Source organism: Plectropomus leopardus, chromosome 1 (assembly GCF_008729295.1).
Source record: "Plectropomus leopardus isolate mb chromosome 1, YSFRI_Pleo_2.0, whole genome shotgun sequence".
In the NCBI taxonomy this organism is placed as follows: domain Eukaryota; kingdom Metazoa; phylum Chordata; class Actinopteri; order Perciformes; family Serranidae; genus Plectropomus; species Plectropomus leopardus.
This window is the reverse complement of record NC_056463.1, coordinates 22,836,590-22,858,916: the sequence shown is the minus strand read 5'-3', so window position 1 is coordinate 22,858,916 and position 22,327 is coordinate 22,836,590. Positions and strand designations below refer to the sequence as shown.

General features: G+C 40.9%; 1 protein-coding gene across 1 annotated transcript in view; it reads left to right on the top strand.

The window, feature by feature from the left end:
- mafa (v-maf avian musculoaponeurotic fibrosarcoma oncogene homolog a (paralog a)) overlaps positions 1 to 14,084 on the top strand; it is an 82,710-nt gene extending 68,626 nt beyond the window's left edge. The window contains exon 3 of the mRNA XM_042502755.1: positions 13,777 to 14,084. The gene's annotated coding sequence lies outside the window, so the exon portion shown is untranslated. The remainder of the gene's footprint in view (positions 1 to 13,776) is intronic.
- The last annotated feature ends 8,243 nt before the right edge of the window (positions 14,085 to 22,327 follow it).

The window sequence follows — 22,327 nt, the reverse complement described above, 5'->3', positions numbered from 1 at the left end:
TCAATTGTAATTTCAGGGCTGTCACAGTTCTGAGAGCCGGTAAGTCTGCTGCTGTGTCGGTGAGCGGTCGTACTCGAATGCCTCTCCGTGCTGAGACTGATCTCTCCCCTCTTTGTCCGGACTGCCTTAATTTATACATTCATCACAAAACAAAATAAACAAACTGATCATAATTAGTTTCACATCAGGCTACATTGTAAACAGAGAGCCGAGTGTGTGTCTCTGTGGCAGTCACAGTCCTGCTCTCTCTATTTTGTTGTTGTGTCTAACACATTTTCTTCCCACTGTCTCTGTTTTAATGCAACTGAAATTACTTCAGTGTGCCTTTTATGCAACTCTTTTTCATTTGTCTTCTTCCACTGAATACAATTGGCTTTTGGATTTTTTTTAAATGATTCATAATGCTTTCATCAAACTGATAATGATTATAAAGACTCCCCATGTCTCAAGTCTTACCAAGATAAATGACCTGCAGTATAGTAAAAGAGGAGATAATAATAGAAGATGCATCGTGTTTTTTCATCGTAATTCATTTTCCTTTGAGACGATAGCAGGAAAGAGGCTAGAGATATTTACAAGATACTTGCAGAAACAAATACTAACAAATATCAAGGAACAAAAGAAAGAGGGAAAAACCACAGTGGTTTATTTTCTCTCTAAGCCAGTCATCAGAGGTACACGGCTGTCCATTCAAGCAAAGCAGTGGCATTCCTCTGCAGAGCAATCAAAATGGATTAAACCAACCACGCTCCAGCTGCCTCCACGCAAATCAGATATGCCTGTGATGATGATAATCAATCCATAATAAAATAACACAACATAAATCTGATAGTGTTGTTCCAACAATTTTAATAACATAGATTTAAATATTGCCATGTGCACTGGAGTGATTTATTGATGAAAAAGTGCTATCAAGCTTATATACACCCCGTTTCTGGTGGCCCGCCAATAATACCATTAACTGCATTGTTCAAACTCATTATGTGATGAGAAACACAATAATAATCGCAGGACTACAAACACACAATTTCTCCCATTGAGCTAATCACTTTTGCTAGGATTATTAGTCTCCCTCTCTCTCTCTCTTTGCTCTCTTGCTCACTTCGTCATAAATCCCGGGAGAGGCTGCTGTATAAATCCCTAGTCTTGAATTAGTATTGTAATTTCTGGTATCCCTGCATGCTTTGCCAGCGCAGACCTTGGAGTTATTAATCTGGGGGGACAGGTGCCATAGAAACAATATGCTGAGCGGTTGGCCTGGATACTAGGCCGACCCCAGCCGTGCCAAAGTCCTCAGTGCATTCAATTACAATTACAGGGAATGGACTGAGGCCCAGTGAGCATAAAAAATCTAAAAGACGAAGGGATTTTATGTTTAACCATTACAAGTTAATTTATTTTTTTAGAAAATGTGTATGTTTGAACACTCAGAAAAGGCAGTTATACATAAAATATAATTCACCGAAGATCTGCCACGTTGCCTCTTTTGGCAACTCACAGTCTGGATTGTTTTTGGAGTCCCATAACGTGTGATATCGTTTGGTTTGCCACCTCGCCGATAGAAAAGCTGTTACGCCGCACATATGGCCCACTGACAAACATGACAGATGAAACACTTTGTTTGCTTTTGTTTAAGCACCGGCTCCTCTCCTAATACAAGCCTTTTAAGTGATCAAAAAGGCCCGGCAATATTTGATGTTGTCTACGGAGAGAGGGGGGAGGCAGAGGAAGTGTCATCCAGTGATATACAGCTCCAGTCCTCTGTCACACAGCGCAGTGTCTGCTGGGAAATAATCTGACATCTTGTGCTCGACACATCCAGGCGATGAGTAGAGAAGGAGAAGGAGGGGGAGAGAGAGATGGAAGGGAAGAGAGTGATGGGACAAAGAGGCGAGGGAGAGGAGAGAGGCCGAGGGAAGTGGGAGCACGAGCGGGAGAGTGAAAGGAGAGAGAGGACACAATCAATTCAGCAGCCCCGTCTCCATCATGTCATCACCTGTCAGCATAGATTTAAGAATAAAGCTTTTGAGAGACCTTCCAGAGCTACAGTCTGATCGATGCTCTGGCAACATTGGCCCAGATGTCACTGATACGCATCACACAGCCGCCGCTCAAAACACAACCCCACCGTGACCGCGTGACCAGGAACTACCCCCTGCCCTAAGTTTACAGCGGGACACCATTTCCAAAGGCCACAGTTCTGTCTTATATGTCACCACCCACAAGCGCCCTCCTCCACACCCTACAGAAACTATGCAAGTTATTAACGTTGCGCCCATAACTTGCCAACGGAGACGGAAAACTGGAAGTGCATATGGGCAAGACCATTAGAGAGAGAGAGGCAGAGATGAAGATATAGTGACGGGGTGAATAAATCGAGTCATTAAGCATGTGTTTGTGGGAGCCTGGCTCCCATATGATGGTGCGGGGTGGCAGGATGCTTCTGCCGCCGTTCCCCCGTAAACAGACTAACAGATTGGCTCGTTTGCCTCTCTCCTCTGGGCAGCTTTTGCCTCCTGCTTTCTGAGGAACGCTTAGGACTTTCCTCCCCTGGGTCTGTGGAGAGACTGCCGCCTGTGCTGTAATTTCAATTTGTAGCATGGCTTCTTTTAATTAATCTACAGCACTGTCAAGAGTCAAACTAATGTTGAAAGCAGATCTAAACCCATTTACTCGATAAGTAGCCGTGATTCAAAATGTAACTGATTCAATTAAAACACTCACGGATCAAAATGGTCTATGTAACCTAAATATGTTTTAGTCAAAGAGCTGTATGTCTGCAGTGGTGGACGAAGTAAGTAGTTCCTTTACTCAAGTAAAAGTACTGATACCGCACTGTAAAAATACTCTGTCACAAGTTTTTTCTGTTTGTTTTGAAATTTTCCTGTATTGCAAGTATAAAATACACATATCTAGAATTCTAACTTTAGTGCAATACTTGAATAAATGTACTTAGTTACATTCCTCCACTGTATGTTTGTTGGCTCTTAAATAGTCTCATTTTCCTCTTTTTCCTCTCACAGACTATCAGATATGCTCGTGCAAAAAAAAAAAAAAAAAAAAAAACTACCATGAACTACATATCAGACATCTTCCCGTTTTACTACATACAGAAGCTGGCAAGTTGTCGGATTTTGGCAAGAGAAAAAGGTGTATCTATGAAATAACTATCTATAAAAAAAGTTTTGGCAATTCTGCATTTTCCTAAAACCATCAGGTCATTTATATCCTTAAATTGGCTACAATGTAAGTAAAACTCCAGGCTTGAATGTGCATACTTGTGGCTTCCTGCTGACCCAGCCGTCTAGGACATGTGCCGTCAGGTCCGACGGTTTCCCGTCAGTCTGCTGTCAACTAGCAGGTGGAAAAAATGCCATTGAAATGAACTATTACGATGTGTATATGTGGATGATAACATGTGCCATCTCAGTGGCACGAGCAGCTGAAAGAGCTGCAAGTGTCCAGCTTCTCAGGTCATGTTTTTGCATGCCTTTGCTGTCGTATAAAATTTCTGAGCTTTATTATTGACACCATTTAAGTTTGAGTGATTTTTGAAAACATAGATAATACAGCTTCGGACACATATGAGCTGGTTTAGAGTTTTTAAAAAAAATCATTGACAAAGCCTTAGCCTTGCACAAAATGAAGTGTTAAAATCATATCTGCCAGCAGAGTGGAACAAATTCTTCTCTGGCCAGCGGAAAAAGAAAACCACGGTGATTCCTCTGCAGCACAGAGGGAAAAATCTACGTCTGAGTTCAAAACCATATGAAAATCTTTAAAAAAGAAATATACAGTTTCACAAATGAAACTGAGATAAATTTGGCTCTGTTTTCCTCTCGCTGTAAGTCTCTGTCAGACACACAGCCATTACTTTTACTCAACTGCCTTCACTTCCGTTTCTTCAACCCTCTCACTCTGTCTTGTCTTTTGATTTCAGCGTGTGGAGGGCAATCGTTACGTGAGTGATGGTAGCCATCAGTGTAGTGCATGTGTTGTAAAACTGTCAGCCGCTGACAGATTGACTGACATGGTCAACCCTTCGATCACCACCGCAGAGAGGGCAGGGTTAGGAGGAGGAAGATGCAGAGTGAAAGACATGCAACGAGAGAAAAAAAAAGAAGGGAAACACAGGTGTAGAAAGTAACATTTTATTTTTGTTTTGTTCTGTGAGCACTGATCAAATCTGGCACTAAACTAAAACCATAAAACAAACATGGTTGGTTTTAAAAGGAGAGCAACAACAACAACAAAAAAAAAAAGATATATAAAGAAGGAGTGTTGCCGTGTAATTTCCAACAGCTGTTGATTCAAAGGGAAAAACTTTATTTGGTCCAGATGGTCTCAGTCAGTGGCAGAATGAGAGAGCTGACTTCATTGGCTCCAGCCATGTGTTTTTCCTCCTGATAGAAATTAAAATGGTCGTTCGTTTGTCACCGCTCACTACACAGCTTAAAATGTAGCAATGAAACGTTCCTTGGTGATAATGCACCATAATTACTCAAACGCCTGTTCTTTATCTGCAGCAGAGGGAGGACAGAAGGAACATTTTCCTCAGATGAGATTTTAAAACCCGGGGAGCTTACAAGAGATGAAGCGCACAGTCAGAAGTATTGTTCTTCTCGAGCTAGAGAGAGAGCCTTAAGTCTGTCATCTTCTTGCTCAACAGCATTGAAAATGACAATCACCGTGTCGTGTGACCTTATTTACAAAGAATCTGATGGAAGCTTCTTTAGCTGGTGGGTGAGCCTGAGTATCTCTGCCTCCGATCAGATGTAACATGATGTAACATGCAAGTATCAGGGTGTGATAAATGTATTTATTTTAGCAGTCTGATGGATATTGATCTGCTCAGCGGCTCCACCATAGGCTAACATTATGGGACCCTGGAAGGGAAGAGAGTGGGCGGCGCTGTACTTGCACACATCTGACACCTCACAAATGAGGTGAAAAGCACGCTGCTGCGGAGGTGTGGAAAGGTTAACAGTGGCCTCTGACTGCCAGTTAAACATAAAATCAGTCATTTATCGGAAATAAAAGTAAGAGCATCTCAGCAGTCACCGTTATGGAGATGAAAGACCAAAGTATGACAGGAGTTGAGTCATGGGTGGCACGAAACTGACACAGAGCAGAAAATATATCCACATGCTGATTTTTTTTCACCGCACATCCAGAGGCACACATGAGTGGGTTGGAGAGGTATGGGCATGTAAAAACTGAGGTGTAGATGTGACCTGTGGTTGTTTGACTCAAACATCCACTACAACGTCTTCTTCCCCGTAGCAGCGCGTTGACAGTGAGTGCTGCTCAGTGAATCATGCAGGAGATATTCTAGATTCATGATTGTGAGTGGCCTAAACTCGGCCGCAGGCTGAGGCCAGTCATAATGCTTCGTGAGAAATATCACAGGCACTCGTTTTCCTGCTCAGTTTCACTTCTGTATTTTTTGTTTGATATCCCCATCTTTGTCAACCTCACTCAACCTCTCTGTCTTCAAACGGTGGCAGATGATTCATTGAGCTTTTTTTAATGCCTGCTGAAATGTCAGCTGCCGAGGTCTATAGACAGCAGTATCCGTCTCTTTTCTTTGAAACTCATAGACTACTTTACAATACAAAATATTCAGCATTTTTAGGAGGGAAACTTCTGTGCCATTACAATGTATACATACAAATCCAAATGTGTTTTTAAAAAAAGCCTATTACATGTAAAATTTTTACTGTATATAAATGATTAATAAACTAATTCAAAACTATTTTTATTTTTAATGAAAGATAGCAAAGAGCTGTATTTTTGTATCTGATACAGAAATGTAACAAGAAAACAATGAAAACTTAATCTTCATTTTGGCAGCATTCAGAATGATCTCTGAACAAAAGATGCAATATAATTTACAAAAGAAATTTAATTTTGTGTCCTTTAGATTCAGCTGAAGTGTTTTAACATCATATTCATCTCCATAATCACGCTGAATACTTGTTTAAAAGAACTAAAATGAAGGGGGAAAAGATTTTTTTTTTCTTTTTATAACTTGTTTGAAGTATGTATGTGTGTGAAATTTAATTAAACAAGCTTTTATGGTACTACATTAAAAAAATATATCAGAAGAGAATGAGCTCAGTTTGCACTCATATAAAAAATTAAAACACATCCAAAAAGGACAAAGATAGACAAACATTCGTCTCATTCTAACTCTTAAACAATCGCTGAAAGACATTCACTTCACAGTGTGTTTGGCTGTGCAGAGACTGCTAAACGGCTGCAGATTGTGAAACACTAAATGAGTGCGGTGCCGCTCTCATTGTGGCTTAGTCTATAAAAACAGGATCTGATTGGGTAATCGGCGTCTCCACTATGGTCTCTTTAACAGTAAATTTACCCCGGTGAACTGCTCTCCAGTATACCTCTCAAAATATCCACAGAGATAAGTACTCCTTGACTCACTGCTAATATTAATAGGGAATTTCCACAGCAGACTTATAAGGTGGAGCGCTTAAGTCCATCATGATAAGTAATAATTATCTCCACTTACTGGTGATCATTTTGGGTCATGCCGTCATAGAGTATGCGTGTGTCTGATTTAAGTTTCTGCAATGATGTGCTTCACTTTGAGGTGAAAAGAGGGACGGAGACGTTAAAGAATGACGACCAACAGAGCGTCTGTCAGACGTACACAACAACTCTCTCCAGAGTCACACTTGAACGCAAAAACAAAAACTGTGGAGAAACGAGGACAACTACTGCATGAGATGTTTGCTAAAAGACTGAAGGTTTTTTAAAAATGGACAAAATGGAAAAAAACTACATCCCTGTGGACAAAAATGGCATGTGTTTTTGCCATCAGGGCACATATCTTTACCTTATCACCTCTTTCTTTATGACCTCTTTCTTTCTTTCTGTTTTAAAGAGGTCATTTCTGTATGCAAAAATGCACTAAACACGATTAAACAACCAGGGATCAGTAACTCACAAGTATTTCTAAATTGTGCTTTAAATTCTGCTGAACTGTCAATATTCCAGTAAGTATTTGCATTTTTTTTCTTGCTCTGCACATGCTGGATGCATGCGTGCACGTGTGCATTATGTGTATGCGCGTCCAAGACAAGTAGGATGGAGAGAGGCTATCGGCAGATGAACCACAAGCATTTGCATGTCAGGAAGTGCGTCAGCTACTTGGGACAGTCCCGAGCCTTAGTGCTTTTATGCTCTATTTCATGCTAACACACACAGTATATGGACATACTGTTGAGAAATATTGGCGTTAATGCAACACCTCTATAAAACAAAGAATAAGGTGGTTAGAAGATGTATTGTCTCAATTCTGTAAATGAAGAATACATAACATTTCAGGATCAGCATGTTGTCTCAGTCCCGTCTCAAAGCTACACATTTTTATTTTTCCATTTTGGAACTCGATGTTGTGTTATCTGTTTTCCTCTTCCAGTAATATTGCATTAGATTTCCAATACTCATGGTGTGTTTTTCCATCTTTCACAGATCAAGACTTCATGGGCTTTTTAGATGAAAAATTATCAATACAAGATGAAGCATCAGCAAAAAAGCAGTGACACATTGCCAACATGCTCTTGTTCCCGGTGCCAGCATCAATAATTCAGCCACTAGCTCATAACTTTATTTTCAATGCATAATTGAGGCCAACCAATGTTTTCTTCAGCCATTTATATGTCGAGCAATTTTTAAACAATAACAGGAGGGGTCCATTAAGCTTTTAACATCTCTTTTCCGTACTCCAGTAGATGGCTGGAAAGTCTGGACAGTGGGGCCTGTCCCACTCTCTTTGTGCTCGGTAATGTGAGAGAGGTAGGGGGGTGTTTGCAGGTGTTTTCTCTTCGCAGTCTTAGCTACTGTATGCATGAACGTCTTAAAACCATAAGTGTGGGAAAGCTGTGGTGAGTAAATGCAAAAGTGTAAACTCCACATTTAAAAAGTGTGGTTTGGAAAGGAAGGGGGTCTTCAGGGTGAGGTGAGGTTTGTATACCTACGAGTGTGAAATGTGTGTTGTGTGTGTGCCAAGTGATATACAGTATGTCTGATTGAGTTTTTACAAAGTCCTTTTATAGATATCTAACTGTACATATATATCCTTGACTTGCAGGATGCTACTTTAAAGGGCCCTCCTCCATCCAGTCACTCATTATATGACCTGATTAGATTTCTCATTTGCTTTGTAGTACTGCTTAATAAATATTGATTTACTATTTTAATTACACGTTAATCTCAAAACACATAGGTGCCAGGGTTATGACTCTCTCAAGTCATACTGCAAATTTCCTGTTTGCAAATATTTATTGAGGATGGCTTCCTGAGAGGGCCATAAAAGTGAATAGGGATCATTAAACAGAGACTAGCTGTCTACAATATCTGCACAAGTGTCAATATCAGCAACACAGGTCGACCCGGCTTCTAATCAATTACTTGAAATCTTTCCTTTGCATCAACAGTAACAGGCTTTCTTAAAAAAAAGGGGGATCCATTCCATCAATCTTTTATAATCTTTTATATCCACTTCATTGTTGCCTAAAAGAGGCAAAATCAAATTTTCAATTTTTTGACAAGTGTTATAAGTTTTTCAGAATGACTGGTTTATCTCCATCCATTTAGCCAATTAGAAACTGAAAAATTATTGCTACACTTGGTTTGGGTGTTAAATTAGAGGTATAGACTTAATCACAGTCGTTGTTTACGATAATGTTTGGTTAGAAAAGCCCCGTGTCACATAGGTCTAATCATGAAATGAAATGGTGCTTTACCTAAAAAAATGACCCACACAAAAATCTATATCAGTTAAAATGCATGCTATTTTTTATTTATCTATCTATTTAATCTAAAGATTATTTTTGGTGCTTTTAGCCTTTAATGGATACGACAGCTCAAGCCTGAAAGGTGGAGAGAGGGAATGACATGCAGCAAAGGGCTGAGGCTCTACCAGCTGAGCTCCTGGGTGCTCCAAAGTCTACGCTATTTTTAAGATTTTTTCCACCACTTTAACTTGCTGTCAGACAGCCCTTTCTGACAGGAAAGTGAAGTGATTATTTCAAAGCCACCAGACTCCAGTGATAAAAACAGCAGTTTTGCTTTGCAGAACACAGGAGTTACTGGTCTACTGCTGCTTCCATCAGTTAGTGTGTGAGGTAAAGCGGTGAAAGTATTGCAAAATATAGTGTACACTTAGGATGATATTGACTTTTTAAGATGGGTCTTTTGGGTGGTCTAAGTATGTTTTTCTGTGCCCCGCTTTACAGCAGTGCATTGTTAAACTTCAATGCTGATTGACTGGATTATTAAAGATGCTAGCAAAACAATGCAGTATGTAATATAAGCCCATTAGAAACACCAGACAGGTACAGTTACAGTTGCAGCTTCATGTGACAACAGAAATAAACAAGTTTACCAATTTCATCTTCTCAGTTCAAATAAATTGCCGGTTGTCTGCCTGGAAGTGATTGCTGATGTTGGTACAACATCACAGTTATTTGTCCAGTTGAAAAAAACTGCAATTAATATTGTTCAAGTACGACTTGTGATGATTAGGTCATTAAATAAAACAGAATGGACAAATCCTGACAGAAGGTTGGAGTGACTGCAGGTTGGTTTTTATTCAAATTATGTTTAATACTTTCAATTATTTTTGACCAGGCAATGATCTGCTACAGTTATTATGGATCTATAACTCTCTCACTCGGTAGTTCCCTGTAGCAAGTGTCCTCCAGAAGGGTGGGGCCAACAAGTTACATGAAAATGTTTTGACTGCCTTTGATAAGCTGTGATCTCCGGTCGAGGTGAAACCCTGGCACAATGCTTTTTGGGATGGAACACGTCTACATTTATGATTATCAAACACATTAAGATAACAACCATTATCTATGTTCTGAAGCTCTTGTGAAGTGCTCGCTATCGCCATACTTCATTATTATCCAAACTGATTGCTTTGTGAAGCGGAACTCACCAATACACCGGAGGGACTTTGTCAGACTTTGCAGGATATCAAGCCCAAGAGTGTTAAAATGGGGGCAAATAATGGAGCAGATCACTAGAGCTATTTTCTTCTTTCTGAAAATTGCTTTATCTCCCACTGGCATTAAAATATGTCATCATAAGTAATTTGACAGCAGTGTATTAATGAAGGATCATACACTTACTGTTGAATCCGGTTATTAGCTACAATAGGTGACTGGAGAATGTTCATTTTCTGCTCTGCACACATTGGGGATTTCCATATAATCTGTACGAGTGTTACAAAGTGAACCCTCTAGAGCCCGGATAGGTAACCATGCACTCTAGGGACTCAAGAGATCTTGTGCATATCTTGGTTGCAGGCCGTCATGCCATGGAGGCCAGAAAGTTTTCAGGTTTTAGATCCACTAATAGACTACATGAGGGGCACTGGTTGTGTCCTTCACTTTGCATGAAGTTATCACCATCACCCTTTGCCTCAATCACATACTTCAATAAAGTGCCACAGGGATGACATTTTTCTGAAGGCCAGTGTAGATATTAGCGTTCCCCGTTTTTTTTTCGTCAAAAAGCCAATGGGGTTTCTCCATTGAGATTTGGATTACTGCAGAAAATAAGATCCATGGCCAATAAATGTTTAACATACGTGGATATTTTGTTCAGCAAGGAAATCTTCACAAATAAACACCACTTTTATGATTTTTTTAAGCCTAAATGCAATCTCCAAAAACTAACATTAGGGTATAAACAAACTACACCACAGTCACATGACCGAACATCCCTATAATAACGAGACTATCAAGCTGTGTTTGACATGATGACGCTCGGTAGTCTCATTTAGCCACTTGTTAGCAACCTTCTCAAAAAAGACTCAAAAAAGCTTCAAAGTTAGTGGGTGGGGAATTAGCTGACATATTTTATGGTGTAGATGAAAAAATGAAAGTCTTTTAAGCTGGTATTAACCCCAGACCTTATTTCAGGTATCTAACCAAAAACATATTCAAGAAAACCATTGACTTCAAGTAGAGGGAACCAGGAGTGCTAAAATGCTAGCCCATTTCTGGGTTTTTAGAAATCATTACTGGGGCACTATATTCACATGAATTCAAATCATGTTAAAAAAAAAGCCAGCTTGCACTCTAAAATTGCTCAGATTTTCAGTTTGCACTGAGGTGAAACAGCTTCTGATAGCTTGGAAAATAAAAAATAACTAAGCAAACATTTCTTAAATTTAACCTATCTGCACAAGTATTCAGATTTTTTTATAATATCAACTATACAACATTTGTAAACTCTAATTCTGCAGTCATTGTTTAGAATGAAAACCTACAGACTCTTGGACCGCCATTGCACAGAGTTGTCAGCAATAAGGTTATACCTCGGCAATGAACCCCAAGAGTTTAGTATGCATTCCCCCCCCTCCTCTCTTTCAGCCTCGCTTCCTCTCTTTCTATTGCTCCTGCCTTCTCGGGCTCATTCCAGATTCTTCCATCACAAAGATATATTGAAACTGAGAATGCATTAGGATGATTGGGAGGCTGAAAAAGTAAATGGAAACACTCGTTTTTTGCGGGGAAAAGCTGTAAATGAAGAACAGTAAACAAAATCATTTTAATCTCATCTGGCCTAAAACAAAATGGGCAGTGTGTGAAATATTTACTTTAGATAGGAGTGTGTGTTTGGGAATAATCCATGCAGCGTGCAGTGTTTGTATAGTTTGTTCCTGACATCAAGGTTGCCGGTTTAATTGAGCATGTACTGGACCCAGGGCTGAGAGAGCAGGCAGAGGAGCATCGATAAACTATGAAATGGTTCCAATATGGCCAATCGATGAGGCTTTGTGAGCAGCTCCCTGGGGGCTTTGATTTTCCTCTCAAACAACAATCCAGGATCTCTGCTCTTCAAAGGCAAACTCCATCTTTGCTGTTATTGTTGTTGTTCCTTCCCCCATGTTTGAGTGATGTCACTGAGGTCGATTTTATCCATGTCCATAAAGGCTCTCCCACACTTGAATCACCCGGGAGACGGCTTCTGTTGGTCTGTGCAATGGTAACAACAACCAATAAAGGTCAATCTCCCATGGTAATGGCCAATTGGGTTTGTTCCCATTATTGGCCCTCTGATCCGTGGTCAACAGATGGAGAGCTGGCATCACCGACACAAGTTACACTCCAACCTTAAAGAGGCTCGTCTCCAAGAGCTGTTGTGTGATTCCACTCTTTCTCCCTCTCAGCTTGTGTTGGCCGGTACATCATGCCATCATGTGCAGCTCCTGTATAAGGACACACATCGCAGTAGCGTCACAGGAGCGCTGCCAGTGAGCGCTAACCGTCTAACCATTTCAGCTAATTGCCTCATTAATGATTCACCGGTGTTAGGCGGCTCTAGCACTTCGCTGTGGGGAGCAAATTGTTCTGATTGGTTTGCCTCTGTCAATTATTGATGAGGCAGTGAGCTGAAGTGCTAACACCTGGCTTTGGAGGTCCAAATGGCCCCTGCATTCCCATCACATAGTCAGTTATCACACACCCTGGGACCACATTCAGTCTTGAAGGGCTGGAGTCTTGACTGCTGCTGTTCTCTGAGAGTGGATGTAGCATGCCCCGGGGCAACGGCTGTGATCTCAGTTGTGAGGATATTAGCTCATAGAACATGGCTCACTGCTGTGCAAAAGGTGGACAAAACACAGACATATATAGCTTGCAGTGATTTGTTCTGTTAGTGGAAACAGAGACAATGTCACATGGACAGGCGCCACTGAGAGTGTGTATGCATTTGTGTGTATGTGATGATACCACAAATAATAGTAATGCTGGTAGGAATGAAATTATAGTCTTGATTGTAATTATAATGTTTTATCAACATAAGCCGCACGAGTTGTCTCTAGCTCTTCTGGGAATACTAATATTATGTGAGGGAATATAAAAATCAGATGCCTTAAAGATAATAAATAACACTATCTTTGAGCAAATTGAGCATACACGACTAAGATAATAACTTCAGATTTTACAGGCCTTAGTAGAGCTGTAACGGTATGCAATGGTCTGTCAATATTTGCTTTGTTTACGCTGATCCATAATGGGTGCAGGCTAGGCACCTTTACAGTAGGGTCATGTAACTGGATCTCCAGTAGATAGTAGTTGAATTCCACTAGAGTCTCAGTGTCTAATGGCCCACCCACAAAGCGTTCCTTCTGGCTACATGAATCATACTCACACAGCGCGCAAGCTGCTGAGGGGTCTCACCAAACTTGATGCATTTCAAGACACAAAAATAAAGCCCAGTATTTTTTTTTTCTTAAGGCACAAACAGATAGAATAATGTAGAAAGAAGTAGACACGGTGCAGACTAATCCATGATGAATTTTCTCATCTCTCCTTGGCCTTAATTGAAGCTGATTAAAGAGTCACCCCCCCTCCATGCTGACGCCACTGTCACTCTGAATCTCAGCCAAGTGGGCTTGCCATGTACACTCACAGGGTGGTCACTCGGCCTTTGTTTTTATACTGGCACCAGTGACAGACGAGCCAACCCCACCCCCCAAATACAGTGACTGTGACTCACTGTGTGTCACCATAAACCCTGGTCTGGGGGGCCCAATGTTAGAGCCTGTATAGCTCACAATGTGGACTTCTCTCACTGTCTCCTGGTGAACTTTATGTGTATGCGTGGAAGGACTACACTATGTGCGTGAGAGAACTGTGGACTGAGTCACACTTTAATGACTTTTTTTTTCTCATTTTCTTGTCTTGTCCTACCCCTCCTGTCCTCTCTTCCCCCGTCTTCTCTTTCTGTTAACAGATAACCCAACATCCGAGCAGCAATGACATCAGAGCGGCTGACCAATCGCACGAAGACACCTACGAAGCACAACATTCAAAAATGACTTCACTGAAGAACAAAAGACGAGACCTGCTGAAATCCCTCAAAATCCCTACAGTGAAATTCTTGAAAGCCTCTTACTCCTCCTGATTCCCTTCCTAATATTTTACCTCCAGCTTTTTTCTATGAAACATGAAAAAGAAAAAAAAACAACAGACAGACTCATACTCATGAGATGGTTGACTATGTCCAACACTGGAAGGACTATTTTCTCTTTGGTGGGAAGATCATTGATGCATGCCTCTGTAAATAGATCATATTAAAATCCTATTCTTATTCCTAATATAGGAAACATACAAAGTTGCTCTCACCAAATTCATAAACCTCCATGACTGTGGATAGAGTACTCATGGGTCAATATTTTCCATATAAAGTCAGTATTCTTCTTACCTCCTCAGAGACCATGTAATTATCATTTCCGATATCATTTCACTACTCTATGGAGATATTTGGACTGTAAAAAATTGTACTTGCTATTCTTCTTAATCTCTTAACTCATAACGGCCTAGTCTTCCTCTCCAATATCCACACTAGTACATGTACATAGAGATGAATGAAGACAACAGCATGGAACAGACTATAGTGTATATTTACCACTCCCCCTAGTAGATCTCAAATCTCAATACGTGGACAACCTTTTTAAAAGTTTAAAATACTTGTTTTATGATAGTTAAAGACATAGTCTCGGGTATCTGGACACTTTTCCTATGTATTTAAATAGATGCATAAAGGCATTAGGTATAGTAATGTTATTATTTGACAACCTTACAAGGATAATAAGGCAGCAATTTCTTTGGTATCATGAATCAGTTCCAGCAGGAAACAAACGGTCAAACTGAAGCAGAAAGCAGGCAATTCACCAAAGCCAGGAGTCGTCCTGGCACTACTAAATCTAATTTTTAGCATTTCATATTTTATTTTGTAAACCTACCTACTTATTTTTTCCCATTGCAATAACTGCCCTCTCTCTGTGTGTGGGTTGTAACTGCTGCAGCAAAGCTGCTGTCAGCCTGAGAGGGCCACTTTTCTTTGCATTGTTTGAAATGGTGCTCCCTTCCTGAGCCGACACATGAGGGAAAAGAACACCTCATTCATTGCCATGTAGACGTGAGGACTCTGACCTCCGTCTTCTACGGACTATGAAGAAAACCAAATGGACTGACAGATAATAAGCCGAGCCGATGAAGAGACAACCTCAAAGGTTACCCCGTCACTGGTGAAAACAGAAAACCTTTGCATGGACAGCAAGGAAAACACAAGGTTGCTGAACACCTCATCTCCACCATTGTGCATCCTCTACCTCTCAGTGTGTGCTGTGCATCTAGGAAACTTATCAGCGACCCCTCTATTGTCCCCCACAGTCCACTTCTCCACTGCATGTTCCCAGAGGGAAGTGTCCACTCCACAGATGGACGCACATGGCAATGGGAAAACAAAACAAACACTGGTTCACTTTGACACAAACACACCCACACATTCGCATGCATACAGATGCACAATCATACACAACCTCACTCAAATATGTTGCTGTATATATGTACAGTATATCAACTATGTATAGTCTCAGATGCTGTACTTTGCATGTTGACTTGTAGATGGAACGTGACCATTATTCATAGAAGAGGTTGTGCAGGTAGTCACTGGGTTGAATCTCCTTGGCCAACGCAAGCTCTTTGTCAGCTTTCCGTTTCCTTCCTTTGATTTGATAAAAATGTATTGTATCATGATCGAAATTGTTTTACCGCCCCCCGTTGCTATTGTGAAAGGACCTCTTGAGCCAAACAGCAGCGCTGATAGGTTTTAAAACTCTTTGAGGGGACGCATAACCTCGCCTTTGATGTCAGACAGAACCTGGCCACAGCGAGCGTGGGTAGGAGAAGAGAGGAGGGAAGGCAAACTGGGGCGCTCCAATTAAGTGGCAGCACACAAAGTGGCATGAGGCATCCTGCCAGCAACTGTCTATTCATCCTATGTCAAAGGGATTTGCACATCTCAATGAGTCTACGTACTGCCAGAGAAGTCTGAGAGCAGAGCAGAGAAAGGATGTGAGGCTCAGGAGAAAGGACAGGGGAGGAGAGAGACTATTTTGACCAAAATTTCAGGTTGTACTGAGCTTATGTTCAAGTATCCTCCTGATCTGTCCAAATAAAGAATATTCTTTTCTGACCGACAGCCACCTTGGAGAGTACACTGATCCCTTGACCTTAAACTGTTACGCCATCATGCGGCTCTCTGGGCTGCCGTGACCTCACGTCCTGTCTGAGGTTAACTTTGTGTTAATGAGCACGGCGCTCGGCTCAACCAGATGTTCAAGCCTTGTGGTTACATACTTGTTACCCTTCTATCCCAATGGTTCCTAAATGCCGGCCCACAACAGCTGCACTCTTTCACAGACACTAACAACTTCATGCGTGAAACATCATGTTAAGTAAAGACAAATTAGATTAAAACTATGTTTAACAGGTGTTTCTAGTCTGGCAAATCTAGTGAATACATCCCATATCAAGGAAAATAATAATTATAGCAGAATACAGGTGCTGTGGGTTACTTAATTTATATGTCTCCTTGAACAGACAATTTATATGAAGAGATCTTCTCAATTCAAATACTGTCAGAGCAAACTAAATCACATGAGGGTATTTATAGTCAACATATAAACAAACTTGAAATTAGGACTTATGACTTAGCAGTGATTAGTTAAAGAAGATTTAAAATACAGGATGAAGGTGTCACTCAAATGTGAGATGTTGTATGTGGTAGGAAACAAGACATTGAGGAAGTGCTGATCTTCTCTGAGCCTCAAGGCTTTTCACTTTCTTAGAAGTCAAACAAAGCTCCATTTCTGCGCAGCTGCAGGCAATGTGTGACAGGTTGATTTGTTTTTCTCTGCTTTTCAATGCAAGTACTGTGTTGTTCTGCCCAGATAGTCAGACAGCATGTGCGCATTTATCTGGCAATGACCCTGACCGGGGTCGGCGCATGTGCGTAAACATGCAGAGATGTTCATAGACAGAATGTGTGAAAGTGCACACAAAGGCATAGAGGCACATCCTTGCTCTTTTTTTCTCTCACCCCCACGCACACACAGCATGCTAATCTAAACAGCAAGGCTGTATGTAAACAGATCGCCAACATAATGGGATTGTTCAGTGTGCAAACAATAAGCTGTTAGCGTAATCACAGGTCAAAGATATATTACCCAGAGGGCCACGCTGTAGGTATATTAACATGATGGATATGTGGGAGAGGAGGGGGGCAGGGATACGAAAGATATAGAGCGCTACTGACTCAGATTTACCCCCTATTGGGCCCTGTCCGCTGCCTTTCTCTCTCTACCTCCCTCGTATGGGCCTCACTTAATCAGCCCTCCTCATTCTCTTTTTGCTCCTTCCCCCATTCACCCTCCTCCTTCTAGGTTCCTACCTTTCTTTACCATTTCTCTTCTCTACTACCTCATCCCTGTCCTTTTCTATCGTCATTCCCTCCATCCTTCTCCCATTTCCCTCTTGTTCTGGATAGACATCATCTGTTTCAGTGAAGCAGTCAGTGATCGTGGCGCTGCCACAATCTTGCTTTTGGATTAAGCAAAAGAGGGTCTGAGTGAGCGAAAGAGCAAAGATGAGACAAAAGACAGCATTTTTTGCATCAAGTCCGAGATACTCATAAACATGTTTATATTTCTATGATAACATTATAAATAAAAGAGCTACGTAGTTGATAGAGATGAATCTACACGCCCATGCCCTATTATCTCCACTTAGCCATGTTGAAAGTACTCATGTGTCTCAATGAGTAGCAGCGTACAAGTGCCATGTCCGTCAAGACAAATCCTGCGTAGCTTACTCCACTGCACATACAGCTTATTAACTTATCTCCACTTTATTTGATTACCATCTAGCCCATTCTCTCAAATGGTTAATAAGTCTATGTCCTCCTGACTAAACACTCCATTAGTGTCATCACCGGCTAGCTTGTGTGTGTACTGCATACGTCTGTGGGCCACTGAGGCAGATACACATGGGAGACAAGCGACAGCGTAAACACAGAGACAGAACATCAGGGCGAAAAACAACCTAGAAGACAGACGATTTAGGTGGCCCATCTCATGGTGACACTGACATTTGGCTGAGGATGTGGTTTAAGCCTTTTGTATGCCAACACACAAGATGAGTCAAGACGACTGCAGAGATGCATTGCCTAAATACGACTTCAATTTCATTTTGACTAGTGAGAATGTAACTTTTAAAAGTTCAAATGCTACTAAAGTGACATATGTGACATTTTAGGATGGTTACTAGTAGTTTCACACCACATTACATAATGGAGTTGTGAAGTGGAAGGAGCTGTTCCCCGCTGAAAATGTTACATGACCTACAAAAGACAAACAACTGCTCTAAAACATATCTGCTCCTTTTATGAAAAAGGTAGAAGCATGTGTACATACAAAGTTTAAGGGAGACGTTATTAACGACAATGCCAAATGTGCCTTTCAGCAAGAGACAGCCAATCGCCGAGCTTAAAAATCTGTTACATGCACTACTAAGAGGGCTTAAGTTTACAGTGGTGCTAATACAGAAATTAGAATCAGCAAATTCAATTAATTCACCTTTGGATTGTGGTTCAATTCTAGATGAATTCAGCAAATGTGGTGCCATTAACTGTGGTCTGTGCTTTCTGTAATTTCTGACTTTTTTTTTTGTCTGTAATTTCTGCTATTTTTCGATCAAAAAAATAAGGACAGACTTTGATGACATCGCGAAGTAACATGGGATTACTCAAAACCACTGTTGCCAATGAAATATATATATATTATATATATATATATATATATATATATATATATATATATATATATATATATTATATATATATATATAAAGTTATATTTCTATTGAGGCAAAGTATATTGACATAGGCTAATTAATTATTGTTATTGTTTTATTGCCCAGTCCTAGGATATTGTTCAAAGAAAATTTTGAAATAGGAATACATGATGAGGGAAACACTAGCGGCTCCTCCCACTTACCAACTCTGTAGTGTAGAAACATGCAGAAGCGCACAAATCCATGCTCTTTTCCTCTCTCTCTCCCTCCCACACACACACACACACATGCACACGCATGTATACCCACACATGATTAACAGTGACCTCAACCCAGACATGGTCGGGGTAGTGGGAGTGGGGTCAAAGGATTACATTGAGGCAGCCCGTGTCAACTGCCCTGCTTTAATCCTGCCCTCGCAGTCGACCCAAGACTCTTCAAAAATGACTCACATGTATGAGCTCAACTATTGTGTAAAAACCCTGACATTACTCACAGATTTACTGACTTGTTTGGGTATTTTTGACTTGAGAAGAACTTGTGAAATGCTTGAAAATTAGCGCGTAAAGCAGCATGGATCTGGATGCAGATAGAGTGGATGAGGGTTGTTCTAATAGCCAGACAGCAGCAAAGACAGAGCAGACCTCCTTATGTCACATAGCTAATGACAGGGATGAATAATACAGCCTTTAAAGCCCTTACTCCCACCTCATTCTGGCCCGTGCATAAGCTCGTTCTCTGGGCAGGCAGTTAGCCATCAAGCCCCTCACTGAGATGAGATGGGCTCCCAAGAAGATTTGTAGGGGGTCGGAGAGAATCGGATTAACCAAAATGCCTCAGCTGAAGAGTATGCTCTGGGCTGGCCTCAGTGTAATACCATTGATAAATGCTGTAAACCAAATCTTTAGCTTCTGATTAGGTAATGGAGGAAAACAAATCCTTTTAACAACCATTAGCTGTGCTGAAATTGCCCAAACCTTCGCGTAAAGGTTGTACGTGAATGTGTCAAACAGAATGACTTTGTCATAAGCAGTAGGGACTTTTACAAATATCCAAGTTGCCACTATAGAAATAAATAAATAGGGAAATAATAAATCGCCAGAAGCTGTGGACAGGTGGCATTTCAGCCTGCACCGTTTAGCTGTGCAGTCTGGTTTCTGACAGCTTGATTTAGTCTCCTGCACCTGAGCCAGAAAAGAGAGAAAATTAACGGCAGGAAAAACAGCTTAACTAGATTCCAATTTGCCTGCTTTGAAACACAATTGATGAAGCTAATGTATATGGAAAAACAAAGAATGGACTCTCTGGTAGCCGTACCACGTTCACTGTGATCATGCAAAGGCTGCGTGCACTCGTTGAGGGTCAGGCACACAGGGAAGTGAGAGAGGCAATAGCATCGATTTGATTTACCCTCACTCTGCCATCTGAGCCTGGTTATGCTTTGGGGGGACATTAGGGTTTGTCTTTAGGGTGTAAAATGGAGATTAAAGTGGCTCAAGGGGAGATGCTAGGATGCATGCTGTTCCCCCTGCTGTGAACAGGGTGTAATCCTTCAGTTTCAGAGAAGTGAAAAGTTTGCAGAGTCCAGAAAGTTAGGCATACATCCCTTCTGGGCCCCCTACGGAGCAGAGAGTGTGAGCCAGCAGGGGATAACCATATGCTATCAAAGTGTTCTTCAAAGCTCCTGTCTTTTGTCCACTAAATTATACAGTATCATCACATATACCTGACAAAAACAGAAGAGAAATAATCATGCAGCTCAACACACTGCACAAAAAAAAAAAAAAAAAAAAAAAAAAAAACGGTGGTAGAGGAGCATTTTTAATTTCTTTTCTACAATGACTTTGTTTAAACTTTGTTTAAAACAGTGTCCCAACAGTGTGGGTCAGCTCATGATTTCATATTTACATGCTTTTAAAATACTGCTGCTGGTGGACAATTAAAAATTTATGATTCCTATCACAATGAACCTCCTTCTCTGTTACCAGAGGTTAATTTGTGCTAGCCCCTCATTTCAATTGTACTGTAGTAAATGTCCACATTATTTCCCACATGGGCCTGGATGAGGGGTTTGATTATCCAAAGGTAGGCCTTGGGTTGGCTCCGTTATTGTCAGAGGGGTCGTAAGCTGCAGTAACGGCTTCTAGGGTCTTATTGCTATGGCGATCAGCCTCTTGCCACTTGGCCTCCGTGACCCCAGTCAGAGATAAGCTTTATGGGAAAGCACATTAACATGCTCCTGCAGTCACCTCCCTCCTTTATCAAAGGTAGTTCTGTGAAATCAAGTGTTTATGGACCCCCAGTGAGGGTATAGTGCTGCTGATTGCCTGTATTAGAGGTTGAGTGTAAGTGAGCTAGAGGTGGACAAAGGACCTGGTAGTGGGGAGAATTAAGGATGTGATGTTATTCTCGCTAAATGAGCAATATCTTTAATGACTGCAACTCCCCAGGAGCTGGATTACAAATACAGTCTGCAGTCTAAATATATCCACGTCTTCCATTCTTTCTACAAAAACTGACATAAGAGATGTAAATGTGCATATAGGTATGATGTAGCATTGTGTTTTGGAGTTATTTATTCTGTTAGCTCAACTGTATCCTGTAGATTTTTTCCTCACTGTCTTCCTTTTTTTAACACTGAGCCTGTAAACCAAGTTGTCAGAAGGTTTTTATTTTCTTGTGTTACACTGGCATTTTCCTGTAGCAATGACACGAGGTTAAAAAATTAAAAAATACAGAGGTGTCAGTAGTGTGCGCCCGCTTACAGCCTGATCACTGGTGAAAGATCCTTTCAGTATGTCTGCAATGATGGATGGTCATAGCCGTGTGTCTTTGTACACATCAGGGGGCCCTACTGTTGTCACCGGACAGATAGAGGGAGCGAGAAAGAGAAAGATGTAGCCGCAGCTTAATGTCCTTCTCTGGTGCTGTGCATGCTCTTTCCTATTTGCTTTTCCCTTCACGGCACGGTTAACATCGTAAATTAACCTTTCCAAGCCCCCTGTGCTCAGAGACTGGTGCGCAATACAGACAAAGGGAAGAAAAAATAGATCTGTGTTATGCAATGCAGTGCTGGTCAGAGACGTAGCCCGTTACCGAATTGAGCTATTCCTTTTTTTCAGTGATAGGGAATAAAACAACACACTTTGTTCAGTCAAGCAGACATTCTATTTCACGTGCATGTCCTGTGTACTCTGGAAATCGGTATGAGGCTGCTTTTTGTTCTCCATCCTAGAAATGTAAATGAAATACATGAAAGAAAAAAAAATGTATTGTAGATCCTTCTCTTCTTAGTTCGAGTCTGTAAATAGGATGTAAATACCAAACAGCTATGCATGCTAATATACAAGCAATTTGTTCAGGTACTTTTGTAATCCAGACTTCTCATATGGCATGTAATGACGAAAAAAATCAAACATGGAAAAAAAACATATTAAATTGTGAACACGGATATGGTTTGTAAACAACTTCAAAACTGGAAAATATATGTCTTTGCTGTTAATGTTTTCTTACTGATAACTAATGGATTGGCCTGCCATTTACTACAGTGCTCTGCTCATGTTACTTGTTATCTTTTTTATGTTTCCTAAGGTAGGGCCGAGGCAAAAAGGACCATAAATCACTGGTTTGTGGAATCGTCGGGTTGG